Source organism: Triticum urartu, chromosome 7 (genome assembly GCF_003073215.2).
Source record: "Triticum urartu cultivar G1812 chromosome 7, Tu2.1, whole genome shotgun sequence".
In the NCBI taxonomy this organism is placed as follows: domain Eukaryota; kingdom Viridiplantae; phylum Streptophyta; class Magnoliopsida; order Poales; family Poaceae; genus Triticum; species Triticum urartu.
In genome coordinates, this window is record NC_053028.1 from 638450737 (window position 1) to 638477669 (window position 26933).

Below are 26933 nucleotides of genomic sequence, written 5' to 3' on the forward strand. Positions count from 1 at the left end.
TCTATGAATAGTATTTGAATCTTCTCTAAATTCTTTTATGTATGATTGGTTATCTTTGCAAGTCTTTTCGAATTATCAGTTTGGTTTGGCTTACTAGATTGATCTTTCTTGCAATGGGAGAAGTGCTTAGCTTTGGGTTCAATCTTGCGGTGTCCTTTCCCAATGATAGTAGGGGCAGCAAGGCACGTATTGTATTGTTGCCATCGAGGATAACAAGATGGTTTTTTATCATATTGCATGAATTTATCCCTCTACATCATGTCATCTTGCTTAAGGCGTTACTCTGTTTTCATTAACTTAATACTCTAGATGCATGCTGGATAGCGGTCGATGAGTGGAGTAATAGTAGTAGATGCAGGCAGGAGTCGGTCTACTTGTCTCAGACATGATGCCTATATACATGATCATACCTGGATATTCTCATAACTATGCTCAATTCTATCAATTGCTCAACAGTAATTCGTTCACCCACCATAGAATACTTATGCTCTTGAGAGAAGCCACTAGTGAAACGTATGGCCCCCGGGTCTATCTTCATCATATTAATCTTCCAATACTTAGTTATTTCCTTTGCTTTTTTACTTTGCCTTTATTTTACTTTGCATCTTTATCATAAAAATACCAAAAATATTATCTTATCATATCTATCAGATCTCACTCTCGTAAGTGACCGTGAAGGGATTGACAACCCCTTATCGCGTTGGTTGCGAGGAGTTATTTGCTTTGTGCAGGTACTAGGGGACGTGCGTGCAACCTCCTACTAGATTGATACCTTGGTTCTAAAAAACTGAGGGAAATACTTACGCTACTTTGCTGCATCATCCTTTCCTCTTCGGGGAAATCCAACGCAGTGCTCAAGAGGTAGCAAGAAGAATTTCTGGTGCCGTTGCCGGGGAGGTTCGTGCAAGTCAAGATTTGACTTCCAACAACGAGCCATTTTTGGCGTCTACGCAAAAGTCAACATACCAAGTACCCATCACAATCCTTATCTCCCGCATTACATTATTTGCCATTTGCCTCTCGTTTTCCTCTCCCCCACTTCACCCTTGCCGTTTTATTCGCCCTCTCTCTCTATGCTCCCTCTCTTTCTCTATTTGCCTCCTTTTGCCTTTCGCACCTTCTGCCGTCATGTATGAAATTGGGGAAATTATTATCGATATGGACAATAATAATATCATGAAAAATTCTGATGCTCCTGCTAAAGAACCCCCTATCTTACATACAAAAAATTCCGTGTTGGTAGTGGTAATATTATTGGAAAAGGAGTTATTCAAGATTTCTTTACTTGTGCCGGTGCTTTGCCTTCTATGGGTAGTTCTATCCTTCATAGAACTAGTAGTCTTGCGGACGCTATTTCCATGCTTGTGGTTGGACTTGAAAGACAATTCATGCACATGCACCCTTGCATACAAAGGATTTTCCTAGAATTTTCTAATATTGAGCATTCCTCTGTTAAGCGTGCCACTACTATCTTTTTGGCTCATGAGTTTAGATTCATAATAAAAGAGGCCAAAGAAATCTTTGCACATTATAGGGTGGACTCTTGCCGTCCTCCCATAGAGGCTATCCTTTTTGATCAAGAAGAAATAATGCGTTTTCAATCTTTAGACTATGTTGCTTTCAATGAAAATCTTAGAAAAAGGGTTCCTACCAATGTTTTAGTTGATAGAATTTCTGAACTTAATGATGATTTGGCCATTCGAAATAATGAACTAGGATATTCTCTTGAATATAGGCTCACAAAGTTCTGTCAAAAGAATGCTTATAATGATGAATTGGTTGTGCAATACGAAGGGCCGAAGGAGGAACCTATACCTCCTAAAGTTGATCTTGGGGACTTTTGTCCCATTAAATTTAGCCCTTTTGATTATTTTTGCTTGCCTCAAAGAAAACTTGCTGCCGAACATAGAGAATATGAAATGAGTTTTAATGATCTATCTTACTATTATGGCAATACCTAGATCTATCATTGCTTTTTATGCCTAGCTAGGGGCGTTAAACGATAGCACTTGTTGGGAGGCAACCCAATTTTATTTTTATTCCTTGCTTTTTGCTCATGTTTAATAATAAATAATTTATCTAGCCTCTGTTTTGGTTGTGTTTTTTGTGTTTAATTATTGTTTGTGCCAAGTAGAACCGTTGGGAAGACTTGGGGAAAGTCTTGATATCTTGCTGTAAAAAAACAGAAACGTTAGCGGTCACGAGAACTGCTGCCATTTTTATTTGGAAAGTGCTATTTAGTTAATTCTTTTTGAAGATGATTAACAGATAAATTCCTCACGTCCATAAATTTATTTTAGAATTTTTGGGGTTCCAGATCTTGCGCTAGCTACAGATTACTACAGACTGTTCTGTTTTTGACAGATTCTGTTTTTCGTGTGTTGTTTGCTTATTTTGATGAATCTATGGCTAGTAAAATAGTTTATAAACCATAGAGAAGTTGGAATACAGTAGGTTTAACACCAATATAAATAAATAATGAGTTCATTACAGTACCTTGAAGTGGTCTTTTGTTTTGTTTCGCTAACGGAGCTCACGAGATTTTCTACTTTAAGTTTTGTGTTGTGAAGTTTTCAAGTTTTGAGTAAAGATTTGATGGATTATGGAACAAGGAGTTGCAAGAGCCTAAGCTTGGGGATGCCCATGGCACCCCCAACATAATCTAAGGACACCTAAAAGCCAAATCTTGGGGATGCCCCGGAAGGCATCCCCTCTTTCGTCTACTTCTATCGGTAACTTTACTTGGAGCTATATTTTTATTCACCACATGATATGTGTTTTGCTTGGAGCGTCTTGTATTATTTGAGTCTTTATTTTTTAGTTTAGCACAATCATCCTTGCTGTACACACCTTTTAAGAGAGCCATACATGATTTAGAATTTGTTAGAAAACTCTATGTGCTTCACTTATATCTTTTGAGTTATATAGTTTTGCTCTAGTACTTCACTTATATCTTTTAGAGTACGGTGGTGGATTTGTTTTATAGAAACTATTGATCTCTCATGCTTCACTTAGATTAATTTTTGAGAGTCTTAAATAGCATGGTATTTTGCCTAAATAATCCTAATATGCTTGGTATTCAAGAATAATAAAATTCTCTTATGAGTGTGTTGAATACTATGAGAAGTTTGATGCTTGATAATTTTTTTGAGATATGAAGATGGTGATATTAAAGTTGTGCTAGTTGAGTAGTTGTGAATTTGAGAAATACTTGTGTTAAAGTTTGTAATTCCCGTAGCATGCACGTATGGTGAACCGTTATGTGATGAAGTCGGAGCATGATTTATTTATTGATTGTCTTCCTGATGAGTGGCGGCCGGGGACGAGCGATGGTCTTTTCCTACCAATCTATCCCCCTAGGAGCATGTGCGTAATACTTTGCTTTGATAACTTGTAGATTTTTGCAATAAGTATATGAGTTCTTTATGACTAATGTTGAGTCCATGGATTATACGCACTCTCACCCTTCCACCATTGCTAGCCTCTCTAATACTGCGCACCTTTCGCCGGTATCATACACCCACCATATACCTTCCTCAAAGCAGCCACCATACCTACCTATTATGGCATTTCCATAGCCATTCCGAGATATATTGCCATGCAACTTTTCACCGTTCCGTTTATTATGACACACTCCATCATTGTCATATTGCTTAGCATGATCATGTAGTTGACATCGTATTTGTGGCAAAGCCACCGTTCATAATTCTTTCATACATGTCACTCATGAGTCATTGCATATCCCGGTACACCGCCGGAGGCATTCATATAGAGTCATATTTTGTTCTAAGTATCGAGTTGTAATTGTTGAGTTGTTAGAAAATAAAAGTGTGATGATCATCATTATTAGAGCATTGTCCCAAGTGAGGAAAGTATGATGGAGACTATGATTCCCCCACAAGTCGGGATGAGACTCCGGACGAAAAAAAGAAAAGAAAAGAGGCCATAAAAAAGATAAAAGGACCAAATAAAAAAATGAGAGAAAAAGAGAGAAGGGACAATCCTACTATCCTTTTACCACACTTGTGCTTCTAAGTAGCACCCTGATCTTCATAGTAGAGAGTCTCTCATTTCGTCACTTTCATATACTAGTGGGAATTTTTCATTATAGAACTTGGCTTGTATATTCCAATGATGGGCTTCCTCAAAATTGCCCTAGGTCTTCGTGAGCAAGCGAGTTGGATGCACACCCACTTAGTTTCTTTTTGAGCTTTCATATACTTATAGCTCTAGTGCATCCATTGCATGGCAATCCCTACTCACTCACATTGATATCTATCAATGGGCATCTCCATAGCCCGTTGATACACCTAGTTGATGTGAGACTATCTTCTCCCTTTCTGTCTTCTCCACAACCACCATTCTATCCCACCTATAGTGCTATATCCATGGCTCATGCTCATGTATTGCGTGAAGATTGAAAAAGTTTTGAGAATGTCAAAAGTATGAAACAATTGCTTGGCTTGTCATCGGGGTTGTGAATGATTTAAATACTTTGTGTGGTGAAGATAGAGCATAGCCAGACTATATGATTTTGTAGGGATAACTTTCTTTGCCCATGTTATTTTGAGAAGACATGATTGCTTTGTTAGTATGCTTGAAGTACTATTATTTTTATGTCAATATGAAATTTTTATCTTGAATCTTTCGGATCTGAATATTCATACCACAATTAAGAAGAATTACATTAAAATTATGCCAAGTAGAATTCCACATCAAAAATTCTGTTTTTATCATTTACCTACTCGAGGATGAGCAGGAATTAAGCTTGGGGATGCTTGATACGTCTCCAACGTATCTATAATTTTTGATTGCTCCATGCTATATTATCTACTATTTTGGACATTATTGGGCTTTATTATCCACTTTTATATTATTTTTGGGACTAACCTATTAACCGGAGGCCCAACCCAGAATTGCTGTTTTTTTGCCTATTTTAGGGTTTCGAAGAAAAGGAATATCAAACGGAGTCCAAACGGAATGAAACCTTCGGGAACGTGATTTTCTCACCGAACATGATCCATGAGACTTGGACCCTATGTCAAGAAACAAAGGAGGAGGCCATGAGGTAGGGGGGCACGCCTACCCCCCCAGGCGCGCCCTCCACCCTCGTGGGCCCCCTGTTGCTCCACCAACGTACTCCTTCCTCCTATATATACCCACGTACCCCCCAAACGATCAGATACGGAGCCAAACCCTAATTCCACCGCCCTAACTTACTGTATCCACAAGATCCCATCTTGGGGCCTGTTCCGGAGCTCCGCCGGAGGGGGTATCCATCACGGAGGGCTTCTACATCAACACCATAGCCTCTCCGATGAAGTGTGAGTAGTTTACCTCAGACCTTCGGGTCCATAGTTATTAGCTAGATGGCTTCTCTCTTTTTGGATTTCAATACAATGTTCTCCCCCTCTCTTGTGGAGAACTATTCGATGTAATCTTCTTTTTGCGGTGTGTTTGTTGAGACCGATGAATTGTGGATTTATGATCAAGTCTATCTATGAACAATATTTGAATCTTCTCTGAATTCTTTTATGTATGATTGGTTATCTTTGCAAGTATCTTCGAATTATCAGTTTGGTTTGGCCTACTAGATTAATCTTTCTTGCAATGGGAGAAGTGCTTAGCTTTGGGTTCAATCTTGCGGTGTCCTTTCCCAGTGATAGTAGGGGCAGCAAGGCACGTATTGTATTGTTGCCATCAATAACAAGATGGTTTTTTATCATATTGCATGAATTTATCCCTCTACATCATGTCATCTTGCTTAAGGCGTTACTTTGTTTTCATTAACTTAATACTCTAGATGCATGCTGGATAGCGGTCGATGAGTGGAGTAATAGTAGTAGATGCAGGCAGGAGTCGGTCTACTTGTCTCGGACGTGATGCCTATATACATGATCATACCTGGATATTCTCATAACTATGCTCAATTCTATCAATTGCTCAACAGTAATTCGTTCACCCACCGTAGAATACTTATGCTCTTGAGAGAAGCCACTAGTGAACCCTATGGCCCCCGGGTCTATCTTCATCATATTAATCTTCCAATACTTAGTTATTTCCTTTGCTTTTTTACTTTGCCTTTATTTTACTTTGCATCTTTATCATAAAAATACAAAAAATATCATCTTATCATATCTATCAGATCTCACTCTCGTAAGTGACCGTGAAGGGATTGACAACCCCTTATCGCGTTGGTTGCGAGGAGTTATTTGCTTTGTGCAGGTACTAGGGGACGCGCGCGCAACCTCCTACTGGATTGATACCTTGGTTCTCAAAAACCGAGGGAAATACTTACGCTACTTTTCTGCATCATCCTTTCCTCTTCGGGGAAATCCAATGCAGTGCTCAAGAGGTAGCAAGGGCCGTCGAGAGAAGAGGCCTTCGGCGCCTCGCAACCGCCTCCCGTTGCTTTCTTCTTGTTCTGGCCAAATCGCTCTCGATTACGAGCATGCTGCTAATGTGTGAAAGTAAAAGGAGAGAGAGAGGGGAGCAAATGATGGAACAATTATCTCATTGATTGAGGATTTGGATATACATACCCGAGTACAAAGGGGGTTTACAAGGAGTAGTTGCCAAACTAAAGCAACCGAGTGAACCAACCTGTGATTGGATGGTTAGAGGGACTGTGGTATCCCCAACCCATCAGGGTTCAAATCCTAGTGGTCACATTTATTCCTGGATTTATTTCAGGATTTCCGGCGATGTGGGTTTAGTGGGAGGAGACGTTCCCATCGATGACGAGACGCCTACGGTGACTTCGTAAATCTAAGATGATATGCCGGCTCAGTCTTTCAGAGGTGCTCGTAGGGGTAGGGTGTGCGTGTGTGCGTTCATAGGGGTGAGTGTATGCGCGTGTATATGAGCGCTTGTGTCTGTACTGATGTTAAAAAAACTAAAGCAACCGACATAGCAAGGATTATCCCTAATTAATCTAATTAATTAATTCCTAACAACTTTAACCAAGGCCGTCGTCTCTTCGTTACAGGTTTACTTGCTGACGGTGATCAAGGCACCAAAAGAGATTAGACAAGTTGCTGATCGATGAGATTCCTCTGGGCTGGGGATCAACGCCTAATGGGGGGCAAGTGCAAGGTACATTGGCAGACTGTGGGCCGCCCGAGAAATCTGGGTAGGCTGGGAGTCATCGAACTTAACTTGTTTGCAAGGGCGCTGCCGATTAGGTGGCTGTGGCGAGTTGCGGGGAGGAACGATTTACCCTCTCGATTAGGGTTTAGGCGACTCCTCCGCCGGCGGGAGATCTCCGTCTTGGAAATTGAATACCGAATCGGGGGATCCCGAGGGTGTAGGGAGAGGGCTCAAGTTGGGAAGGACCGTCGGTTTCTTTCGCCATGGCGGCTTCGAGCTCTGCAACAGTGCCTGGGGCGGAAGAAGAGATAGATCTGGAGGAGATGCTCAAGAACATGGAACTGATGGATGAGGAACTTGACGACGTCGTGATCGGGGCAGAGGACGCGAAGTCTTTCAATGAGAAGGCAGGGTGGATGGCAATTGCTAGGGTTAACACCAATTGGACCTTCAGTCCGACAGCCTTCTCAGATAATATGAACTTCATATGGGGCTTGGCTCAGACTCCGGAATTCAGAGAAGCTGGAGAAAACTTATTCATCTTCAAGTTCTTCTGCCTAGGGGATTGGAAGAAGGTAGTTCATAGAGGGCCATGGTTGTTCAGAGGATTGGCGGTGGTGATCGAGGACTATGATGGGAAGGCGGATCCAGAATCAGTGGTGCTAGATGGATTGTATGTCTGGGCACAGATCTATAAGATCCCAGAAGTTTACCGCCATGAACCGGTGGTGGATCAGCTTGCCCGAAGAATAGGGAAAGTCAAGGAGGTTCAGATGAGACCAACGCTCTACTACGAGGGGGACTATGTGAGGGTTAGAGCTAGGGTTCTTACTGCAAAACCCTTGACTCGTTTTACCCCATTGTGGCAGGAGAAGGAATCCGGATGCTTGTGGTGAAGTACGAGAAGATTCCGTTTTTCTGCAAGGTGTGTGGAATCATGGGGCACAGTCATGAGGAATGTAGCAGGGGGGTTCGGAAAGAAGAGGACAAGAAGTGGGGCTCTTGGATGGTCGCAAAGCACAGGACCGTCACGTACTCGCAGCCTTCTGGGAGAGGTTTTTTCAGAGGGGGGAGAGGGAATAGTAATGGTGGTACATCAGGTCAATCAAGAGGTGGGGGTAGAGGAGGAGCTGCGTGATACGTGTCCAACATATCTATAATTTTTTATTGTTCCATGCTATTATATTATCAACCTTGGATGTTTTATATGCACTTATATGCTATTTTATATGATTTTTGGGACTAACCTATTAACCCAGAGCCCAATGCCAGTTTCTGTTTTTTCCTTGTTTTAGAGTATCGCAGAAAAGGAAAATCAAACGGAGTCCAATTGACCTGAAACTTCACGGAACTTATTTTTGGACCAGAAGAAGCCCACGGAGTATCAGAGTTGGACCAGGAGAGTTCCGGGCTGCCCACGAGGGTGGGGGGCGCGCCCACCCCCCCCGAGCGCGCCCCCTGCCTCGTGGACAGCCCGGAGGTCCACCGACGTACTTCTTCCTCCCATATATACCCATATACCCTAAAAACTTTGGAGAGCACAATAGATCGGGAGTTTCGTCGCCAGAAGCCTCCGTAGCCACGGAAAGCCAATCTAGACCCGTTCCGGCACCCTGGCGGAGGGGGAATCCTTCTCCGGTGGCCATCTTCATCATCCCAGTGCTCTCCATGACGAGGAGGGAGTAGTTCTCCCTCGGGGCTGAGGGTATGTACCAGTAGCTATGTGTTTGATCTCTCTCGTGTTCTTGAGGTGGTACAATCTTGATGTATCGCGAGCTTTGCTATTATAGTTGGATCTTATGATGTTTCTCCCCCTCTACTCTCTTGTAATGGATTGAGTTTTCCCTTTGAAGTTATCTTATCGGATTGAGTCTTTAAGGATTTGAGAACACTTGATGTATGTCTTGCATGGGACAACCGTGGTGATAATGGGTTATTCTATTGATTCACTTGATGTATGTTTTGGTGATCAACTTGCGGGTTCCGCCCATGAACCTATGCATAGGGGTTGGCACACGTTTTCATCTTGACTCTCCGGTAGAAACTTTGGGGCACTCTTTGAAGTTCTTTGTGTTGGTTTGAATAGATGAATCTGAGATTGTGTGATGCATATCGTATAATCATACCCACGGATACTTGAGGTGACATTGGAGTATCTAGGTGACATTAGGGTTTTGGTTTATTTGTGTCTTAAGGTGTTATTCTAGTACGAACTCTAGGGCGGTTTGTGACACTTATAGGAATAGCCCAACGGATTGATCGGAAAGAATAACTTTGAGGTGGTTTCGTACCATAATCTCTTCGTTTGTTCTCCGCTATTAGTGACTTTGGAGTGACTCTTTGTTGCATGTTGAGGGATAGTTATATGATTCGATTATGTTATTATTGTTGAGGGAACTTGCACTAGTGAAAGTATGAACCCTAGGCCTTGTTTCAACGCATTGCAATACCGTTTGTGCTCACTTTTATCATTAGTTACCTTGCTGTTTTTATATTTTCAGATTACAAAAACCTTTATCTACCATCCATATACCACTTGTATCACCATCTCTTCGCCGAACTAGTGCACCTATACAATTTACCATTGTATTGGGTGTGTTGGGGACACAAGAGACTCTCTGTTGCAGGGTTGTTTGAGAGAGACCATCTTCATCCTACGCCTCCCACGGATTGATAAACCTTAGGTCATCCACTCGAGGGAAATTTGCTACTGTCCTACAAACCTCTGCACTTGGAGGCCCAACAACGTCTACAAGAAGAAGGTTGTGTAGTAGACATCATTGCGGCAGAGTTTCAGCAGGACAAGGAGGGAGAGGGTGTAGACCCAAAGCAGCAACCTGACCCTACTGGAGTAAAATCAAACTTCAAGAGATCATCACAGGATAACACTTTGTTGGTGGCTGCGGCGTCCTCTGCCGAGCAGCGTCCCATGGAAGGCGGAGAAAACAATGCTATGGTGGCGCTCCCGAATCCATCGGGGTCCCTCCGTTGCCCCCTGTTTATGTGTCACCCAGGAAAGGAAACAAGAGGTTGAAGAACTCGCTGACTGAGCTGGGAGAAGGTACTAACGCAGGAGGGACAGAGAACACAGTTTCACCATCGGTGGGCTCCCCCGAGGAGTACCGCCGGGCACAATGAATATCATATGTTGGGAACTGTCGGGGTGCGGGTAAAGCCTCGACAGTTCGCGAACTTCATGAGTTAGCGAAGAAATTTACCCCTACTGTGCTTTGTATTGTTGAAACTCAATTGGGGAAAGCAAGAGTAGAAGGTTTAGCTAGCTCCATAGGTTATGATAAAGCCTATGAAATAAGTAGTAGTGGTAGGAGTGGAGGTATTGGAATTTTTTGGAATAATTCAATAAATGTGGAGATTTTGGGCTACTCTGTGTATCATGTTGATTGCAAGGTGGATGGTGGGTGGAGGCTAACAGTAGTATATGGGGAGGCGCAGACTCATCTTCGCCACCAAACTTGGGACAAGATCAAAGAAATATGTGGTTTATATGACCTCCCATGGCTCTGTATGGGAGATTTTAATGAGGTGTTGAGGCCTGATGAGCATGAGGGGGTTGGGCAGCGGATCAATGCACAAATGAAAGGATTCAGAGACATGGTGGATAGCTGCAACCTGATGGATATTGGCTTCAAAGGCAGGTTTTGGACTTTCGAAAAGAAAGTTACAGGAGGTACATACACTAGAGTCAGACTTGATCGAGCTCTAGGGTCGGCTGAGTGGGGCGCCCAGTTTCCATTGGCTCGTCTCAGTCATTTGACTGCTGCGACCTTGGATCATGGGCCTATCTTATTACAGCTCGAGGGGGAGAGTAACAGGTTCAGAGCTCCTCCTGTCTTCCGATATGAGACAGCCTGGGAATCTCATGGAAATCTGAAAGAAACTATAGTGGAAGAGTGGGCTGCAAACCAATACAGTGGTAGGGTGGAAGATATAAAGCAGAAGCTCTCCTCTCTCGCGACCAGACTTTAGAGCTGGAACGTCGACACCTTTGGGTCAGTCCGCAAGGAGATCAAAGGCCTAAAGAAAGAGCTTGAAAAACTCAGAAATGCGCCGCAAAGGGTGGGACCGAGTCAGGAGGAGATACAGATAAATGAAAGACTAGTTGAGTTACACCATAGAGAGGAGATGCTATGGAGGCAACGATCGAGAATCAATTGTCTAGCGGAGGGGGACAGAAACACAATTTTTTTCATATCCGAGCCAGTATGAGGAGAAGGAAAAATATGATAAAAGCACTGTCTAACTCCCTTGGAGTTGTGGTTGATGATCCGGCAGAATTAAAGATTCTGGTCTCAAATTTCTATAAGGATTTATACACTTCAGAGGGAGTTACAAACATGGAGGGAGTACTCGAGCATGTTCCAAGGAAAGTCACGGATCATATGAATGATATCCTATGTGCTACATACACGGGTGAGGAGGTAAAAACAGCTTTATTTCAAATGTTTTCGACAAAATCACCAGGTCCGGATGGATTCCCAGCACACTTTTACCAGCGGCATTGGGATGTCTGTGGGGAAGAGGTAACGAAGGTAGTGTTGAGAATAGTAAGAGGGGAAGAGAGTCCCGAATGCATTAATGATACTTCTTTTGGTTTTGATCCCAAAGGTAATGAATCAAACTCTCCTGACTCAATTCAAACCAATAAGTTTATGCAATGTGTTATACAAGATAGCTTCGAAGGTGGTCTCAAATAGACTCAAGCAAATCCTTCCAGACATCATATCAGAGGAGCAGTCAGCCTTTGTCTCAGGGAGACTCATTACTGATAACATCATATCTGCTTATGAATGTTTACATTTTATGAAAAGAAGCAGGTCAAAGGTTAATAGCCATTGTGCCCTAAAGTTGGACATGATGAAGGCTTATGATAGGATGGAATGGACATATTTGGAAGCAATAATGGGCAAACTGGGATTTGCCCCAGAATGGATAAAGTTGGTGATGGGAATGGTGAAATCAGTTTCTTTTGCAGTGTTGTTCAATGGTGAAAAACTTGATCAGTTTAAACCTTCTAGAGGGATTCGACAGGGAGACCCAATTTCTCCTTATCTTTTCTTGATCGCAGCGGAGGGCCTCTCGTGCCTTTTGAAATTCAGTTCTCAGTCATCTAGTTTTGTGGGAGTTAAGGTGGCGCCGACAGCCCCGGTTGTCAACCACCTTCCCTTTGATGATGATAGCCTGCTGCTATTCAGGGCAAGTAATGATGGAGCTGTTGCAGTGTCAAACTTGTTGGATATCTATTGTAATGCGTCTGGCCAAAGGGTGAACAATGACAAATCTTCTATTTTTTTCAGTAAGGGATGCCCTCAAACAGTGCGGGATGGCATAAAGGGAACGCTCAACGTTCACAATGAAGAACTTAGCGAGAGGTATTTGGGTATGCCCACTGATGTGGGACACTCAAAAAATGGCACTTTCAAATATTTGAAAGATAGAGTTTGGGAGAAAATTAAAGGGTGGATGGAAAAGTTTTATCTTATGTTGGCAAAGAGGTTCTGATTAAGGCAATTGCACAAGCTATCCCGATCTACTCGATGGCCTGTTTCAGATTATCAAGAGGAGTTTGTTAAAGCATAACATCTCTAATCAGACAGTTTTGGTGGGGCAGTAAGAGAGGAAGGAGAAAGCCATGCTGGGTCTCTTGGGACGTGTGCACAAAACAGAAACATCTGGGAGGCCTAGGTTTCCGTGACATGGAGCTGTTCAACCCGTCTCTCTTGGCAAGGCAGGCATGGCGGTGAAGGAAATATGCCCTAGAGGCAATAATAATGTTATTATTTATTTCCTTATAATAGGATACATGTTTATTATTCATGCTAGAATTGTATTAACCGGAAACATAATACATGTGTGAATACATAGACAAACAGAGTGTCACTAGTATGCCTCTACTTGACTAGCTCGTTGATCAAAGATGGTTATGTTTCCTAACCATAGACATGAGTTGTCATTTGATTAACGGGATCACATCATTAGGAGAATGATGTGATTGACTTGACCCATTCTGTTAGCATAGCACTTGATCGTTTAGTTTGTTGCTATTGCTTTCTTCATGACTTATACATGTTCCTATGACTATGAGATTATGCAACTCCCGTTTACCGGAGGAACACTTTGTGTGCCACCAAACGTCACAACGTAACTGGGTGATTATAAAGGTGCTCTACAGGTGTCTCCAGAGGTACTTGTTGGGTTGGCGTATTTCGAGATTAGGATTTGTCACTCCGATTATCGGAGAGGTATCTCTGGGCCCTCTCGGTAATGTACATCACTTAAGCCTTGCAAGCATTGCAACTAATGAGTTAGTTGCAGGATGATGTATTACGGAACGAGTAAAGAGACTTGCCGGTAACGAGATTGAACTAGGTATTGAGATACCGACGATCGAATCTCGGGCAAGTAACATACCGATGACAAAGGGAACAACATATGTTGTTATGCGGTCTGACCGATAAAGATCTTCGTAGAATATGTGGGAGACAATATGAGCATCCAGGTTCCGCTATTGGTTATTGACCGGAGACGTGTCTCGGTCATGTCTACATTGTTCTCGAACCCGTAGGGTCCGCACGCTTAAGGTTTCGATGACAGTTATGATATGAGTTTATGAGTTTTGATGTATCGAAGGAGTTCGGAGTCCCGGATGAGATCGGGGATATGACGAGGAGTCTCGAAATGGTCGAGACATAAAGATCGATATATTGGACGACTATATTCAGACATCGGAAAGGTTCCGAGTGATTCGGGTATTTTTTTGGAGTACCGGAGAGTTACGGGAATATGTATTGGGCCTTATTGGGCCATACGGGAAAGAAGGAAAAGGGCCTCAAGGGTGGCCGCACCCCTCCCCTTGGTCTGGTCCGAATTGGACTAGGGAAGGGGGGCGCCCCCTTCCTTCCTTCTCCTTTTCCCTTCCTCTTTTTCTATTCCACATGGGAGGTGGAATCCTACTAGGACTAGGGAGTCCTAGTAGGACTCCACACTTGGCGCGCCCCCTCCTAGGGCCGGCCTCCTCCTCCCTTGCTCCTTTATATACGGGTGCAGGGGGCACCCCAAAGACACAAGAATTGATCATTGATCTCTTAGCCGTGTGCGGTGCCCCCTTCCACCATAATCCTCGATAATATTGTAGCGGTGCTTAGGCGAAGCCCTGCGACAGTAGAACATCAAGATCGTCACCACGCCGTCGTGCAGACAGAACTCTTCCCCGACATTCTGCTGGATCGGAGTCCGGGGATTGTCATCGAGCTGAACGTGTGCTAGAACTCGGAGGTGCCGTAGTTTCGGTGCTTGATCGGTCGGGCCGTGAAGACGTACGACTACATCAACCGCGTTGTGCTAACGCTTCCGCTTTCGGTCTATGAGGGTACGTAGACAACACTCTCCTCTCTCGTTTCTATGCATCACCATGATCTTGCGTGTGCGTAGGAAAATTTTGATATTACTACGTTCCCCAACAGTGGCATCAGAGCCTAGGTTTTATGCGTTGATGTTATGCACGAGTAGAACACAAGTGAGTTGTGGGCGATATAAGTCATACTGCTTACCAGCATGTCATACTTTGGTTCGACGGTATTGTTGGATGAAGCGGCCCGGACCGACATTACGCGTACGCTTACGCGAGACTGGTTCTACCGACGTGCTTTCCACAGAGTTGGCTGGCGGGTGTCAGTTTCTCCAACTTTAGTTGAACCGAGTGTGGCTACGCCCGGTCCTTGCGAAGGTTAAAACATCACCAACTTGACAAACTATCGTTGTGGTTTTGATGCGTAGGTAAGAACGGTTCTTGCTAAGCCCGTAGCAGCCACGTAAAACTTGCAACAACAAAGTAGAGGACGTCTAACTTGTTCTTGCAGGGCATGTTGTGATGTGATATGGTCAAGACATGATGCTAAATTTTATTGTATGAGATGATCATGTTTTGTAACCGAGTTATCGGCAACTGGCAGGAGCCATATGGTTGTCGCTTTATTGTATGAAATGCAATCGCGCTGTAATGCTTTACTTTATCACTAAGCGGTAGCGATAGTCGTGGAAGCATAAGATTGGCGAGACGACAACGATGCTACGATGGAGATCAAGGTGTCACGCCGGTGACGATGGTGATCATGACGGTACTTCGGAGATGGAGATCACAAGTACAAGATGATGATGGCCATATCATATCACTTATATTGATTGCATGTGATGTTTATCTTTTATGCATCTTATCTTGCTTTGATTGACGGTAGCATTATAAGATGATCCCTCACTAAAATTATCAAAGTATAAGTGTTCTCCCTGAGTATGCACCTTGCGAAAGTTCTTCGTGCTGAGACACCACGTGATGATCGGGTGTGATAGGCTCTACGTTCAAATACAACAGGTGCAAAGCAGTTACACACGCGGAATACTCAGGTTAAACTTGACGAGCCTAGCATATAACAGATATGGCCTCGGAAGACGGAGACCGAAAGGTCGAGCGTGAATCATATAGTAGATATGATCAACATAGTGATGTTCACCATTGAAACTACTCCATCTCACGTGATGATCGGACATGGTTTAGTTGATTTGGATCACGTGATCACTTAGAGGATTAGAGGGATGTCTATCTAAGTGGGAGTTCTTAAGTAATATGACTAATTGAACTTTAATTTATCATGAACTTAGTCCTGGTAGTATTAGCATATCTATGTTGTAGATCAATAGCTCGCGTTTAGCTCCCCTGTTTTATTTTTGATATGTTCCTACAGAAAACTAAGTTGAAAGATGTTAGTAGCAATGATGTGGATTGGATTCGTGATCTGAGGTTTATCCTCATTGCTGCATAGAAGAATTATGTCTTTGATGCACCGCTAGGTGACAAACCTATTGCAGGAGCAGATGCAGATGTTATGAACATTTGGCTAGCTCAATATGATGACTACTTGATAGTTTAGTGCACCATGCTTAAACGGCTTAGAATTGGGACTTCAAAGACGTTTTGAACATCATGGACCATATGAGATGTTCCAGGAGTTGAAGTTAATATTTCAAGCAAATACCCAAGTTGAGAGATATGAAGTCTCCAACAAGTTCTATAGCTAAAAGATGGAGGAGAATAGCTCAAGCAGTGAGCATGTGCTCAGATTGTCTGGGTACTACAAATCGCTTGAATCAAGTGGGAGTTAATCTTCCAGATAAAATAGTGATTGACAGAATTCTCTAGTCACCATCACCAAGTTAGTAGAACTTCGTGATGAACTATAATATGCAAGGGATAACGGAAACGATTCCCAAGCTCTTCGTGATGCTAAAATCGACGAAGGTAGAAATCAGGAAAAACATCAAGTGTTGATGGTAGACAAGACCACTAGTTTCAAGAAAAGGGCAAAAGAAAGAAGGGGAACTTCAAGAAGAACGGCAAGCAAGTTGCTGCTCAAGTGAAGAAGCCCAAGTCTGGACCTAAGCCTGAGACTAAGTGCTTCTACTGCAAAGGGACTGGTCACTGGAAGCGGAACTACCCCAAGTATTTGGCGTATAAGAAGGATGGCAAAGTGAACAAAGGTATATTTGATATACAGATTATTGATGTGTATTTTACTAGTGTTCGTAGCAACCCCTCGGTATTTGATACTGGTTCAGTTGCTAAGAGTAGTAACTCGAAACGGGAGTTGCAGAATGAACATAGACTAGTTAAGGGTGAAGTGACGATGTGTGTTGGAAGTGGTTCCAAGATTGATATGATCATCATCGCACACTCCCTATACTTTCGGAATTAGTGTTGAACCTAAATAAGTGTTATTTGGTGTTTGCGTTGAGCATGAATATGATTTGATCATGTTTATTGCAATACGGTTATTCATTTAAGTTAGAGAATAACCGTTGTTCTGTTTACATGAATAAAACCTTATATGGTTACACACCCAATGAAAATGGTTCGTTGGATCTCGATCGTAGTGATACACATATTCATAATATTGAATCCAAAAGATGCAAAGTTAATAATGATAGTGCAACTTATTTGTGGCACTGCCGTTTAGGTCATGTTGGTGTAAAGCGCATGAAGAAAATCCATGCTGATGGGCTTTTGGAATCACTTGATTATGAATCAGTTGATGCTTGCGAACCATGCCTCACGGGCAAGATGACTAAGACTCCGTTCTCCGGAACAATGGAGCGAGCAACAGATTTGTTGGAAATCATACATACTGATGTATGTGGTCCGATGAATATTGAGGCTCGTGGCAGGTATCATTATTTTCTGATCTTCACAGATGATTTGAGCAGATATGAGTATATCTACTTGATGAAACACAAGTCTGAAACATTTGAAAAGTTCAAAGAATTTTAGAGTGAAGTGGAGAATCATCGTAACAAAAATAAAAGTTTCTACGATATGATCGCAGAAGTAAAATATTTGAGTTACGAGTTTGGCCTTCAGTTAAAAACAATATGAAATAGTTTCACTACTCATGCCACCTGGAACACCACAACATAATGGTGTGTCCGAACGTCATAACCGTACTTTATTAGATATGGTGCGATCTATGATGTCTCTTACCGATCTACTGAAGGAAATATGCCCTAGAGGCAATAATAAAGTTATTATTTATTTCCTTATATCATGATAAATGTTTATTATTCATGCTAGCATTGTATTGACCGGAAACATGATACATGTGTGAATACATAGACAAACAGAGTGTCACTAGTATGCCTCTACTTGACTAGCTCGTTGATCAAAGATGGTTATGTTTCCTAGCCATAGACAAAGAGTTGTCATTTGATTAACGGGATCACATCATTAGGAGAATGATGTGATTGACTTGACCCATTCCGTTAGCATAGCACTTGATCGTTTAGTTTATTGCTATTGCTTTCTTCATGACTTATACATGTTCCTATGACTATGAGATTATGCAACTCACGTTTACCGGAGGAACACTTTGTGTGCTACCAAACGTCACAACATAACTGGGTGATTATAAAGGTGCTCTACAGGTGTCTCCGAAGGTACTTGTTGGGTTGGCATATTTCGAGATTAGGATTTGTCACTTCGATTGTCGGAGAGGTATCTCTGGGCCCACTCGGTAATGCACATCACTATAAGCCTTGCAAGCATTGCAACTAATGAGTTAGTTGCGGGATGATGTATTACAGAACGAGTAAAGAGACTTGCCGGTAACGAGATTGAACTAGGTATTGAGATACCGACGATTGAATCTTGGGCAAGTAACATACCGATGACAAAGGGAACAACGTATGTTGTTATGCGGTTTGACCGATAAAGATCTTCGTAGAATATGTAGGAACCAATATGAGCATCTAGGTTCTGCTATTGGTTATTGACCGGAGACGTGTCTCGATCATGTCTACATAGTTCTCGAACCCGTAGGGTCCGCACACTTAAAGTTTGATGACAGCTATATTATGAGTTTATGTGTTTTGATGTACCGAAGGAGTTCGGAGTCCCGTATGAGATCGGGGACATGACGAGGAGTTTCGAAATGGTCGAGACGTTAAGATCGATATATTGGACGACTATATTCGGACATCGTAAAGGTTCCGAGTGATTCGGGTATTTTCGGGAGTACCGGGGAGTTACGGGAATTCGTATTGGGCCTTAATTGGGCCATACGGGAAAGGAGAGAAAGGCCTCAAAGGGTGGCCGCACCCCTCCCCATGGCTGTCCGAATTGGACTAGGGAGGGGGCCCCCTTCCTTCCTTCTCCTTTTCCCTTCCCTTTCCTTCCCCTACTCCTACTACTTGGAAGGGCTCCTAGTTCTACTAGGAAAGGGGAATCCTACTCCCGGTGGGAGTAGGACTCCCCTAGGGCGCGCCATAGAGACCGGCCCTCCCCTCCTCCACTCCTTTATATACGGGGGCAGGGGGCACCCCATAGACACAACAATTGATCTCTGATCTCTTAGCCGTGTGCGGTGCCCCCTCCACCATAATCCACCTCGATCATATCGTAGTGCTTAGGCGAAGCCCTGCGTCGGTAGAACATCATCATCGTCACCACGCCGTGCTGACGAACTCTCCCTCAAAGCTCGGCTGGATCGGAGTTCGAGGGACGTCATCGAGTTGAACGTGTGCAGAACTCGGAGGTGCCGTGCGTTTGGTACTTGATCGGTCGGATCGTGAAGACGTACGACTACATCAACCGCGTTGTGCTAACGCTTCCGCTTTCGGTCTACGAGGTACGTGGACAACACTCTCCCCTCTCGTTGCTATGCATCACCATGATCTTGCGTGTGCGTAGGAAATTTTTTAAATTACTACGTTCCCCAACACATTACCAACTATCGTTGGGTTATGCATTAGAGACAGCTGCATTCACAGTTAAAAAGGGCACCATCTAAATCCGTTGAGATGACACCGTATGAACTGTGGTTTAGCAAGAAACCTAAGCTGTCGTTTCTTAAAGTTTGGGGTTGCAATGCTTATGTGAAAAAGTTTCAACCTGATAAGCTCAAACCCAAATCGGAGAAGTGCTCTTCATAGGATACCCAAAAGAACTGTTGGGTACACCTTCTATCACAGATCCGAAGGCAAGATATTCGTTGCTTGAATGGATCCTTTCTAGAGAAAGTTTCTCTCGAAAGAAGTGAGTGGGAGGAAAGTAGAACTTGATGAGGTAACTGTACCTGCTCCCTTCATTGGAAAGTAGTTCATCACAGAAATCTGTTCCTGTGACTACTACACCAATTAGTGAGGAAGCTAATGATGATGATCATGTAACTTCAGATCAAGTTACTACCGAACCTCGTAGGTAAACCAGAGTGAGATCCGCACCAGAGTGGTACGGTAATCCTGTTCTGGAGGTCATGTTACTTGACCATGACGAACCTACGAACTATGAGGAAGCGATGATGAGCCCAGATTCCGCGAAATGGCTTGAGGCCATGAAATCTGAGATGAGATCCATGTATGAGAACGAAGTATGGACTTTGATTGACTTGCCAATGATCGGCGAGCCATTGAGATTAAATGGATCTTCAAGAGGAAGACGGACGCTGATAGTAGTGTTACTATCTACAAAGCTAGAATTGTCGCAAAAAGGTTTTCGACAAGTTCAAGGTGTTGACTACGATGAGAGTTTCTCACTCGTATCTATGCTTAAGTCTGGTCCGAATCATGTTAGCAATTGCCGCATTTTATGAAATCTGGCAAGTGGATAAACAAAACTGCATTCCTTAATGATTTATTAAAGAAGAGTTGTATATGATGCAACAGAAGGTTTTGTCAATCCTAAAGGTGCTAACAAAATATGCAAGCTCCAGCGATCCATCTTATGGACTGGTGCAAGCATCTCGGAGTTGGAATATACGCTTTGATAAGTTGATCAAAGCATATAGTTTTATACAGACTTGTGATGAAGCCTGTATTTACAAGAAAGTGAGTGGGAGCACTACAACATTTCTGATAAGTATATGTGAATGACATATTGTTGATCGGAAATAATGTAGAATTATTCTGCAAAGCATAAAGGAGTGTTTGAAAGATTTTTCAAAGAAAGACCTCGGTGAAGCTGCTTACATATTGAGCATCAAGATCTATAGAGATAGATCAAGACGCTTGATAAGTTTTTCAATGAGTACATACCTTGACAAGATTTTGAAGTAGTTCAAAATGGAACAGTCAAAGAAGGAGTTCTTGCCTGTGTAAGGTGTGAAGTTGAGTAAGACTCAAAACCCGACCACGGCAGAAGATAGAGAAGAATGAAAGTCATTCCCTATGCCTCAGCCATAGGTTCTATAAAGTATGCCATGCTGTGTACCAGACCTATTGTATACCCTGCCCTGAGTTTGGCAAGGGAGTACAATAGTGATCTAGGAGTAGATCACTGGACATTGGTCAAAATTATCCTTACTGGAATAAGGATATGTTTCTCGATTATGGAGGTGACAAAAGGTTCGTCGTAAAGGGTTACTCGATGCAAGTTTTGACACTGATCCAGATGACTCTAAGTCTCAATCTGGATACATATTGAAAGTGGGAGCAATTAGCTAGAGTAGCTCCATGCAGAGCATTGTTGACATAGAAATTTGCAAAATACTTACGGATCTGAATGTGGCAGACCCGTTGACTAAACTTCTCTCACAAGCAAAACATGATCACACCTCAGTACTCTTTGGGTGTTAATCACATAGCAATGTGAACTAGATTATTGACTCTAGTAAACCCTTTGGGTGTGTCACATGTCGATGTGAACTATGGGTGTTAATCACATGGATGTGAACTATTGTTAAATCACATGGCGATGTGAACTAGATTATTGACTCTAGTGCAAGTGGGAGACTGAAGGAAATATGCCCTAGAGGCAATAATAAAGTTATTATTTATTTCCTTATATCATGATAAATGTTTATTATTCATGCTAGAATTGTATTAACTGGAAACATAATACATGTGTGAATACATAGACAAACAGAGTGTCACTAGTATGCCTCTACTTGACTAGCTCGTTGATCAAAGATGGTTATGTTTCCTAACCATAGACATGAGTTGTCATTTGATTAATGAGATCACATCATTAGGAGAATGATGTGATTGACTTGACCCATTCCGTTAGCATAGCACTTGATCGTTTAGTTTGTTGCTATTGCTTTCTTCATGACTTATACATGTTCCTATGACTATGAGATTATGCAACTCCCATTTACCGGAGGAACATTGTGTGCCACCAAACGTCACAACATAACTGGGTGATTATAATGGTACAATACCGGTAACCCCCGAATTATTCCGGTGACCGTATGATGACTTCCCATATATAAATCTTTACCTCCGGACCATTCCGGAACTCCTCGTGACGTCCAGGATCTCATCCAGGACTCCGAACAACATTCAGTGACCACGTACATACTTTCCCTATAACCCTAGCGTCATCGAACCTTAAGTGTGTAGACCCTACGGGTTCGGGAGTCATGCAGACATGGCCGAGACAACTCTCCGGTCAATAACCAACAGCGGGATCTGGATACCCATGTTGGCTCCCACATGATCCACGATGATCTCATCGGATGAACCACGATGTCAAGGATTCAATCAATCCCGTATACAATTCCCTTTGTCCATCGGTACGATACTTGCCCGAGATTCGATCATCGGTATCCCGATACCTTGTTCAATCTCGTTACCGGCAAGTCTCTTTACTCGTTCCGTAACACATCATCCCGTGATCAACTCCTTGATCACATTGTGCACATTATGATGATGTCCTACCAGGTGGGCCCAGAGATACCTCTCCGTTTACACGGAGTGACAAATCCCAGTCTCGATTCGTGCTAACCCAACAGACACTTTCGGAGATACCTGTAGTGAACCTTTATAGCCACCCAGTTACGTTGTGACGTTTGGTACACCCAAAGCACTCCTACGGTATCCGGGAGTTGCACAATCTCATGGTCTAAGGAAATGATACTTGACATTAGAAAAGCTTTAGCATACGAACTACACGATCTTTGTTCTAGGCTTAGGATTGGGTCTTGTCCATCACATAATTCTCCTAATGATGTGATCTCGTTATCAACGACATCCAATGTCCATGGTCAGGAAACCGTAACCATCTATTGATCAACGAGCTAGTCAACTAGAGGCTTACTAGGGACATTGTGTTGTCTATGTATCCACACATGTATCTGAGTTTCCTATCAATACAATTCTAGCATGGATAATAAACGATTATCATGAAAAATGAAATATAATATAATAATAACTAATTTATTATTGCCTCTAGGGCATATTTCCAACAGTCTCCCACTTGCACTAGTGATTAACACTCACAGGTCACATCGCCATGTGACCAACATCCAAGAGTCTACTAGACTCAATAATCTAGTTCACATCACTATGTGATAAACACTCAAAGAGTTCTGGGTTTGATCATGTTATGCTTGTGAGAGAGGTTGTAGTCAACGGGTCTTGCCATATTCAGATCCCTATGTATTTCGCAAAACTTTATTTCATATCGTAGATGCTGCTACCACGTTCCACTTGGAGCTATTCCAAATTGTTGCTCCATTATACGTATCCGGTATCTCTACTCAGAGCTATCCGGATAGGTGTTAAGCTTGCATCGACATAACTCTTTACGTCGAACTCTTTATCACCTCCATAACCGAGAAACATTTCCTTATTCCTCTAATGATAATTTTGACCGCTATCTGGTGATCTACTCCTAGATCACCTTTGTACCCTCTTGCCAGACATATGGCAAGGCACACATCAGGTGCGGTACTTCAGCATGGCATACCGTATAGAGCCTATGACAAAAGCATAGGGGACGACCTTCGTCCTTCCTCTTTCTTCTGCCGTGGTCAAGCTTTGAGTCTTACTCAACTTCACACCTTACAACTCAGGTAAGAACCCCTTCTTTGACTGATCTATTTTGAACTCCTTCAAAAACATGTCAAGGTGTGTGTTCTTTGAAAGTATCATCAGACGTCTTGATCTATTTCTATAGATCTTGATGCCCAATATTTAAGCAGCTTTATCCAGGTCTTCCTTTGAAAATCACTCTTCAAACAACCGTTTATGCTTTCCAGAAATTCTACATTATTTCGGATCAACAATATGTCATCCACATATACTTATCAGAAATGTTGTAGTGCTCCCACTCACTTTCTTGTAAATACAAGTTTCTAACAAACATTGTATAAACCTAAAAGCTTTGATCACTCCATCAAAACATATATTCCGATTCCGAGATGCTTGCTCTAGTCCATAGAAGGATTGCTGGAGCCAGCATACCTTTTAGCATCCTTAGGATCGACAAAACTTTGATTGTATCACATACAACTCTTTCTTACGAAAACTGGTAAGAAAACTTGTTTTTTACATCCATCTGTCAGATTTCATAATTGAAATATACAGCTAATGCTAACATGATTCCGACGGACTTAAGCATCGCTATGGGTGAGAAATTATCATCGTAGTCAACTCCTTGAACTTGTGAAAAGACTCTTTCCCACAAGTCGAGCTTCATAGACGGTAACATTACCACCCACGCCCGTCTTCTTCTTAAAGATCCATTTATCTCAATGGCTTGCCGATCATCGGGCAAGTCCACCAAAGTCCATACTTTGTTCTGATACATGGATCCTATCTCGGATTTCATGGCTTCTAACCATTTGTCGGAATACTGGCCCACCATCGCTTCTCCATAGCTCGTAGGTTCATTGTTGTCTAACAACATGATATCTAAGACAGGATTACCGTACCACTCAGGAGTAGTACATATCCTTGTCGACCTATGAGGTTCGATAGCAACTTGATCCGAAGCTTCATGATCACTGTCATTAACTTCCTCTTCAACAGACGTAGGTGCCACAGAAAACATATTTCTGTGTTGCATCACTCTCTGGTTGAAGTAAAGGTTCGACAACCTCATCAAGTTCTAGCTTCCTCCCACTCAATTCTTTCGAGAGAAACTCCTTCTTGAGAAAGGACCCTTTCTTAGCGACAAACAATTTGCCCTCGGATCTGAGATAGAAGGTATACCTAACTGTCACCTTTGGGTATCCTATGAAGATGTGTTTGTCCGCTTTGGGTTCGAGCTTCTCCGGCTGAAGCCTTAAGCATCGCAGCCCCAAACATTAAGAAACGACAACTTTGGTTTCTTGCCAAACCAATGTTCATACGATGTCGTCTCAACGGACTTAGATGGTGTCCTATCTAAAGTGAATGCAGCTGTCTCTAACGCATAACCTCAAAATGAAAACGGTAGATTGATAAGAGACATCATAGATCGCACCATATCTCATAGTGTTCGATTACGACGTCTGGACACACCATTACCTTGTGGTGTTCCAGGTGGCTTCAACTATGAAACAATTCCACAATGTCTTAAGTGATTGCCAAACTCATAACTCAGAAAATCCCCTTTTGATCAGATCGTAGGAACATGATCTTATTGTTATGATGATTCTTAACTTCACTCTGAAATCGCTTGAACTTTTCAAACGTTTCAGACTTGTGCTTCATTAAGTAGATATACCTATATCTACCCAAATCGTCAATGAAGATGAGAAAATAGCGATATCCACCGCACGCTTCAATTTTCATTGGATCACACACATCAGCATGCATGATTTCCAACAAGTCACTTGCCCGTTTCATTGTACCTGAAAACGGGGTCTTAGTCATCCTGCCCATGAGGCATGGCTCGCATGTGTCAAGTGATTCAAAATCAAGTGACTCCAAACATCCATCGACATGGAGTTTCTTCATGCATCTTGCGCCAATATGACCTAAGCGGTAGTGCCACGAGAAAGTGGTACTATCATTATTAACTCTACATCTTTTGGCGTGAACATGTGTATTACCACGACCGAGATTCAATGAACCATTCACATAGGGTGCATGACCATGAAAGGTATCATTCATGTAAACAGAATAACCATTATTCTCTGACTTAAATGAATGACCGTATTGCAATGAACATGATCTAATCATATTCATGCTCAACGTAGACACCTGATAACATTTATCTAGGTTCAATACTAATCCTGAAGGCAGATGGAGCGTGCGATGGTGATCTCATCAACTTTGGAAACACTTCCAACACACATCGTCACCTCGCCCTTAGCCAGTCTCTGTTTAGTCCGTAGCTTTTGCTTCAAGTCACCAATAATAGCAACTGAACCGGTATCCAATACCCAGGTGCTACCAGGAGTACTAGTGAGGTACACATTAATAACACATATATACTTTGTTGAAGTTGCCAGCCTTCTTATCTACCATGCATTTGGGGTAATTCCGCTACCAGTGACCGTTCACCTTACAATAGAAGCACTTAGTCTTGGGTTTGGGTTCAACCTTGGGTTCCTTCACAGGAGCAGCAACTGGTTTGCCATCCATGAATTTTCCCTTCTAGCCCTTGCCCTTCTTGAAACCAGTGGTCTTGTTAAACCATCAACACTTGATGCTCCTTCTTGATTTCTACCTTTTGCGGTCTTTAAGCACCGTGAACAGCTTCGGGATCAATTCCATCCCTTGCATGTCATAGTTCATCACGAAGATCTAGTAGCTTAGTGATAGTGGCTAGAGAACTCTATCAATCACTATCTTATCCAGAAGTTTAACTCCCACTTGATTTAAGTGATTGTAGCACCCAGACATTCTGAGCACATGCTCACTAGCTGAGCTATTCTCCTCCATCTTGTTGGCAAAAGAACTTGTCAGAGGTCTCACACCTCTCAACACGGGCATGAGCCTGAAATCCCAATTTCAGCTCTTGGAACATCTCATATGTTCTATGGCGTTCAAAACGTCATTGGAATCCCGATTCTAAGCCGTAAAGTATGGTGCACCAAACTATCAAGTAGTCATCAGGATGTGTCTATCAGGTGTTCACAACATCCACAGATGATGTTGTAGGGGTTTGCATCGAGCGGTGCATCAAAGACGTAAGCCTTCTGTGTAGTAGTGAGGACACTCCTCGGACTACGGACCTAGTCCGCATCATTGCTTACAATATCTTTCAACTTAATCTTTCTCTAGGAACGTATTGAAACAGGGAGCTACAACGTGAGCTATTTATCTACAACAGATTTGCGAAGACAATTTAGACCATGTTCATGATAATTGAGTTCATCTAATCAAATTAATTTAATGAACTCCCACTCAGATAGACATCCCTCTAGTCATCTAAGTGAAACATGATCCGAATCGACTAGGCCGTGTCCGATCATCACGTGAGACGGACTAGTCATCAACGGTGAACATCTCATGTTGATCGTATCTTCTATACGACTCATGTTCGACCTTTCGGTCTTCCGTGTTCCGAGGCCATGTCTGTACATGCTAGGCTCGTCCAGTCAACCTAAGTGTTTCGCATGTGTCCCGAGGCC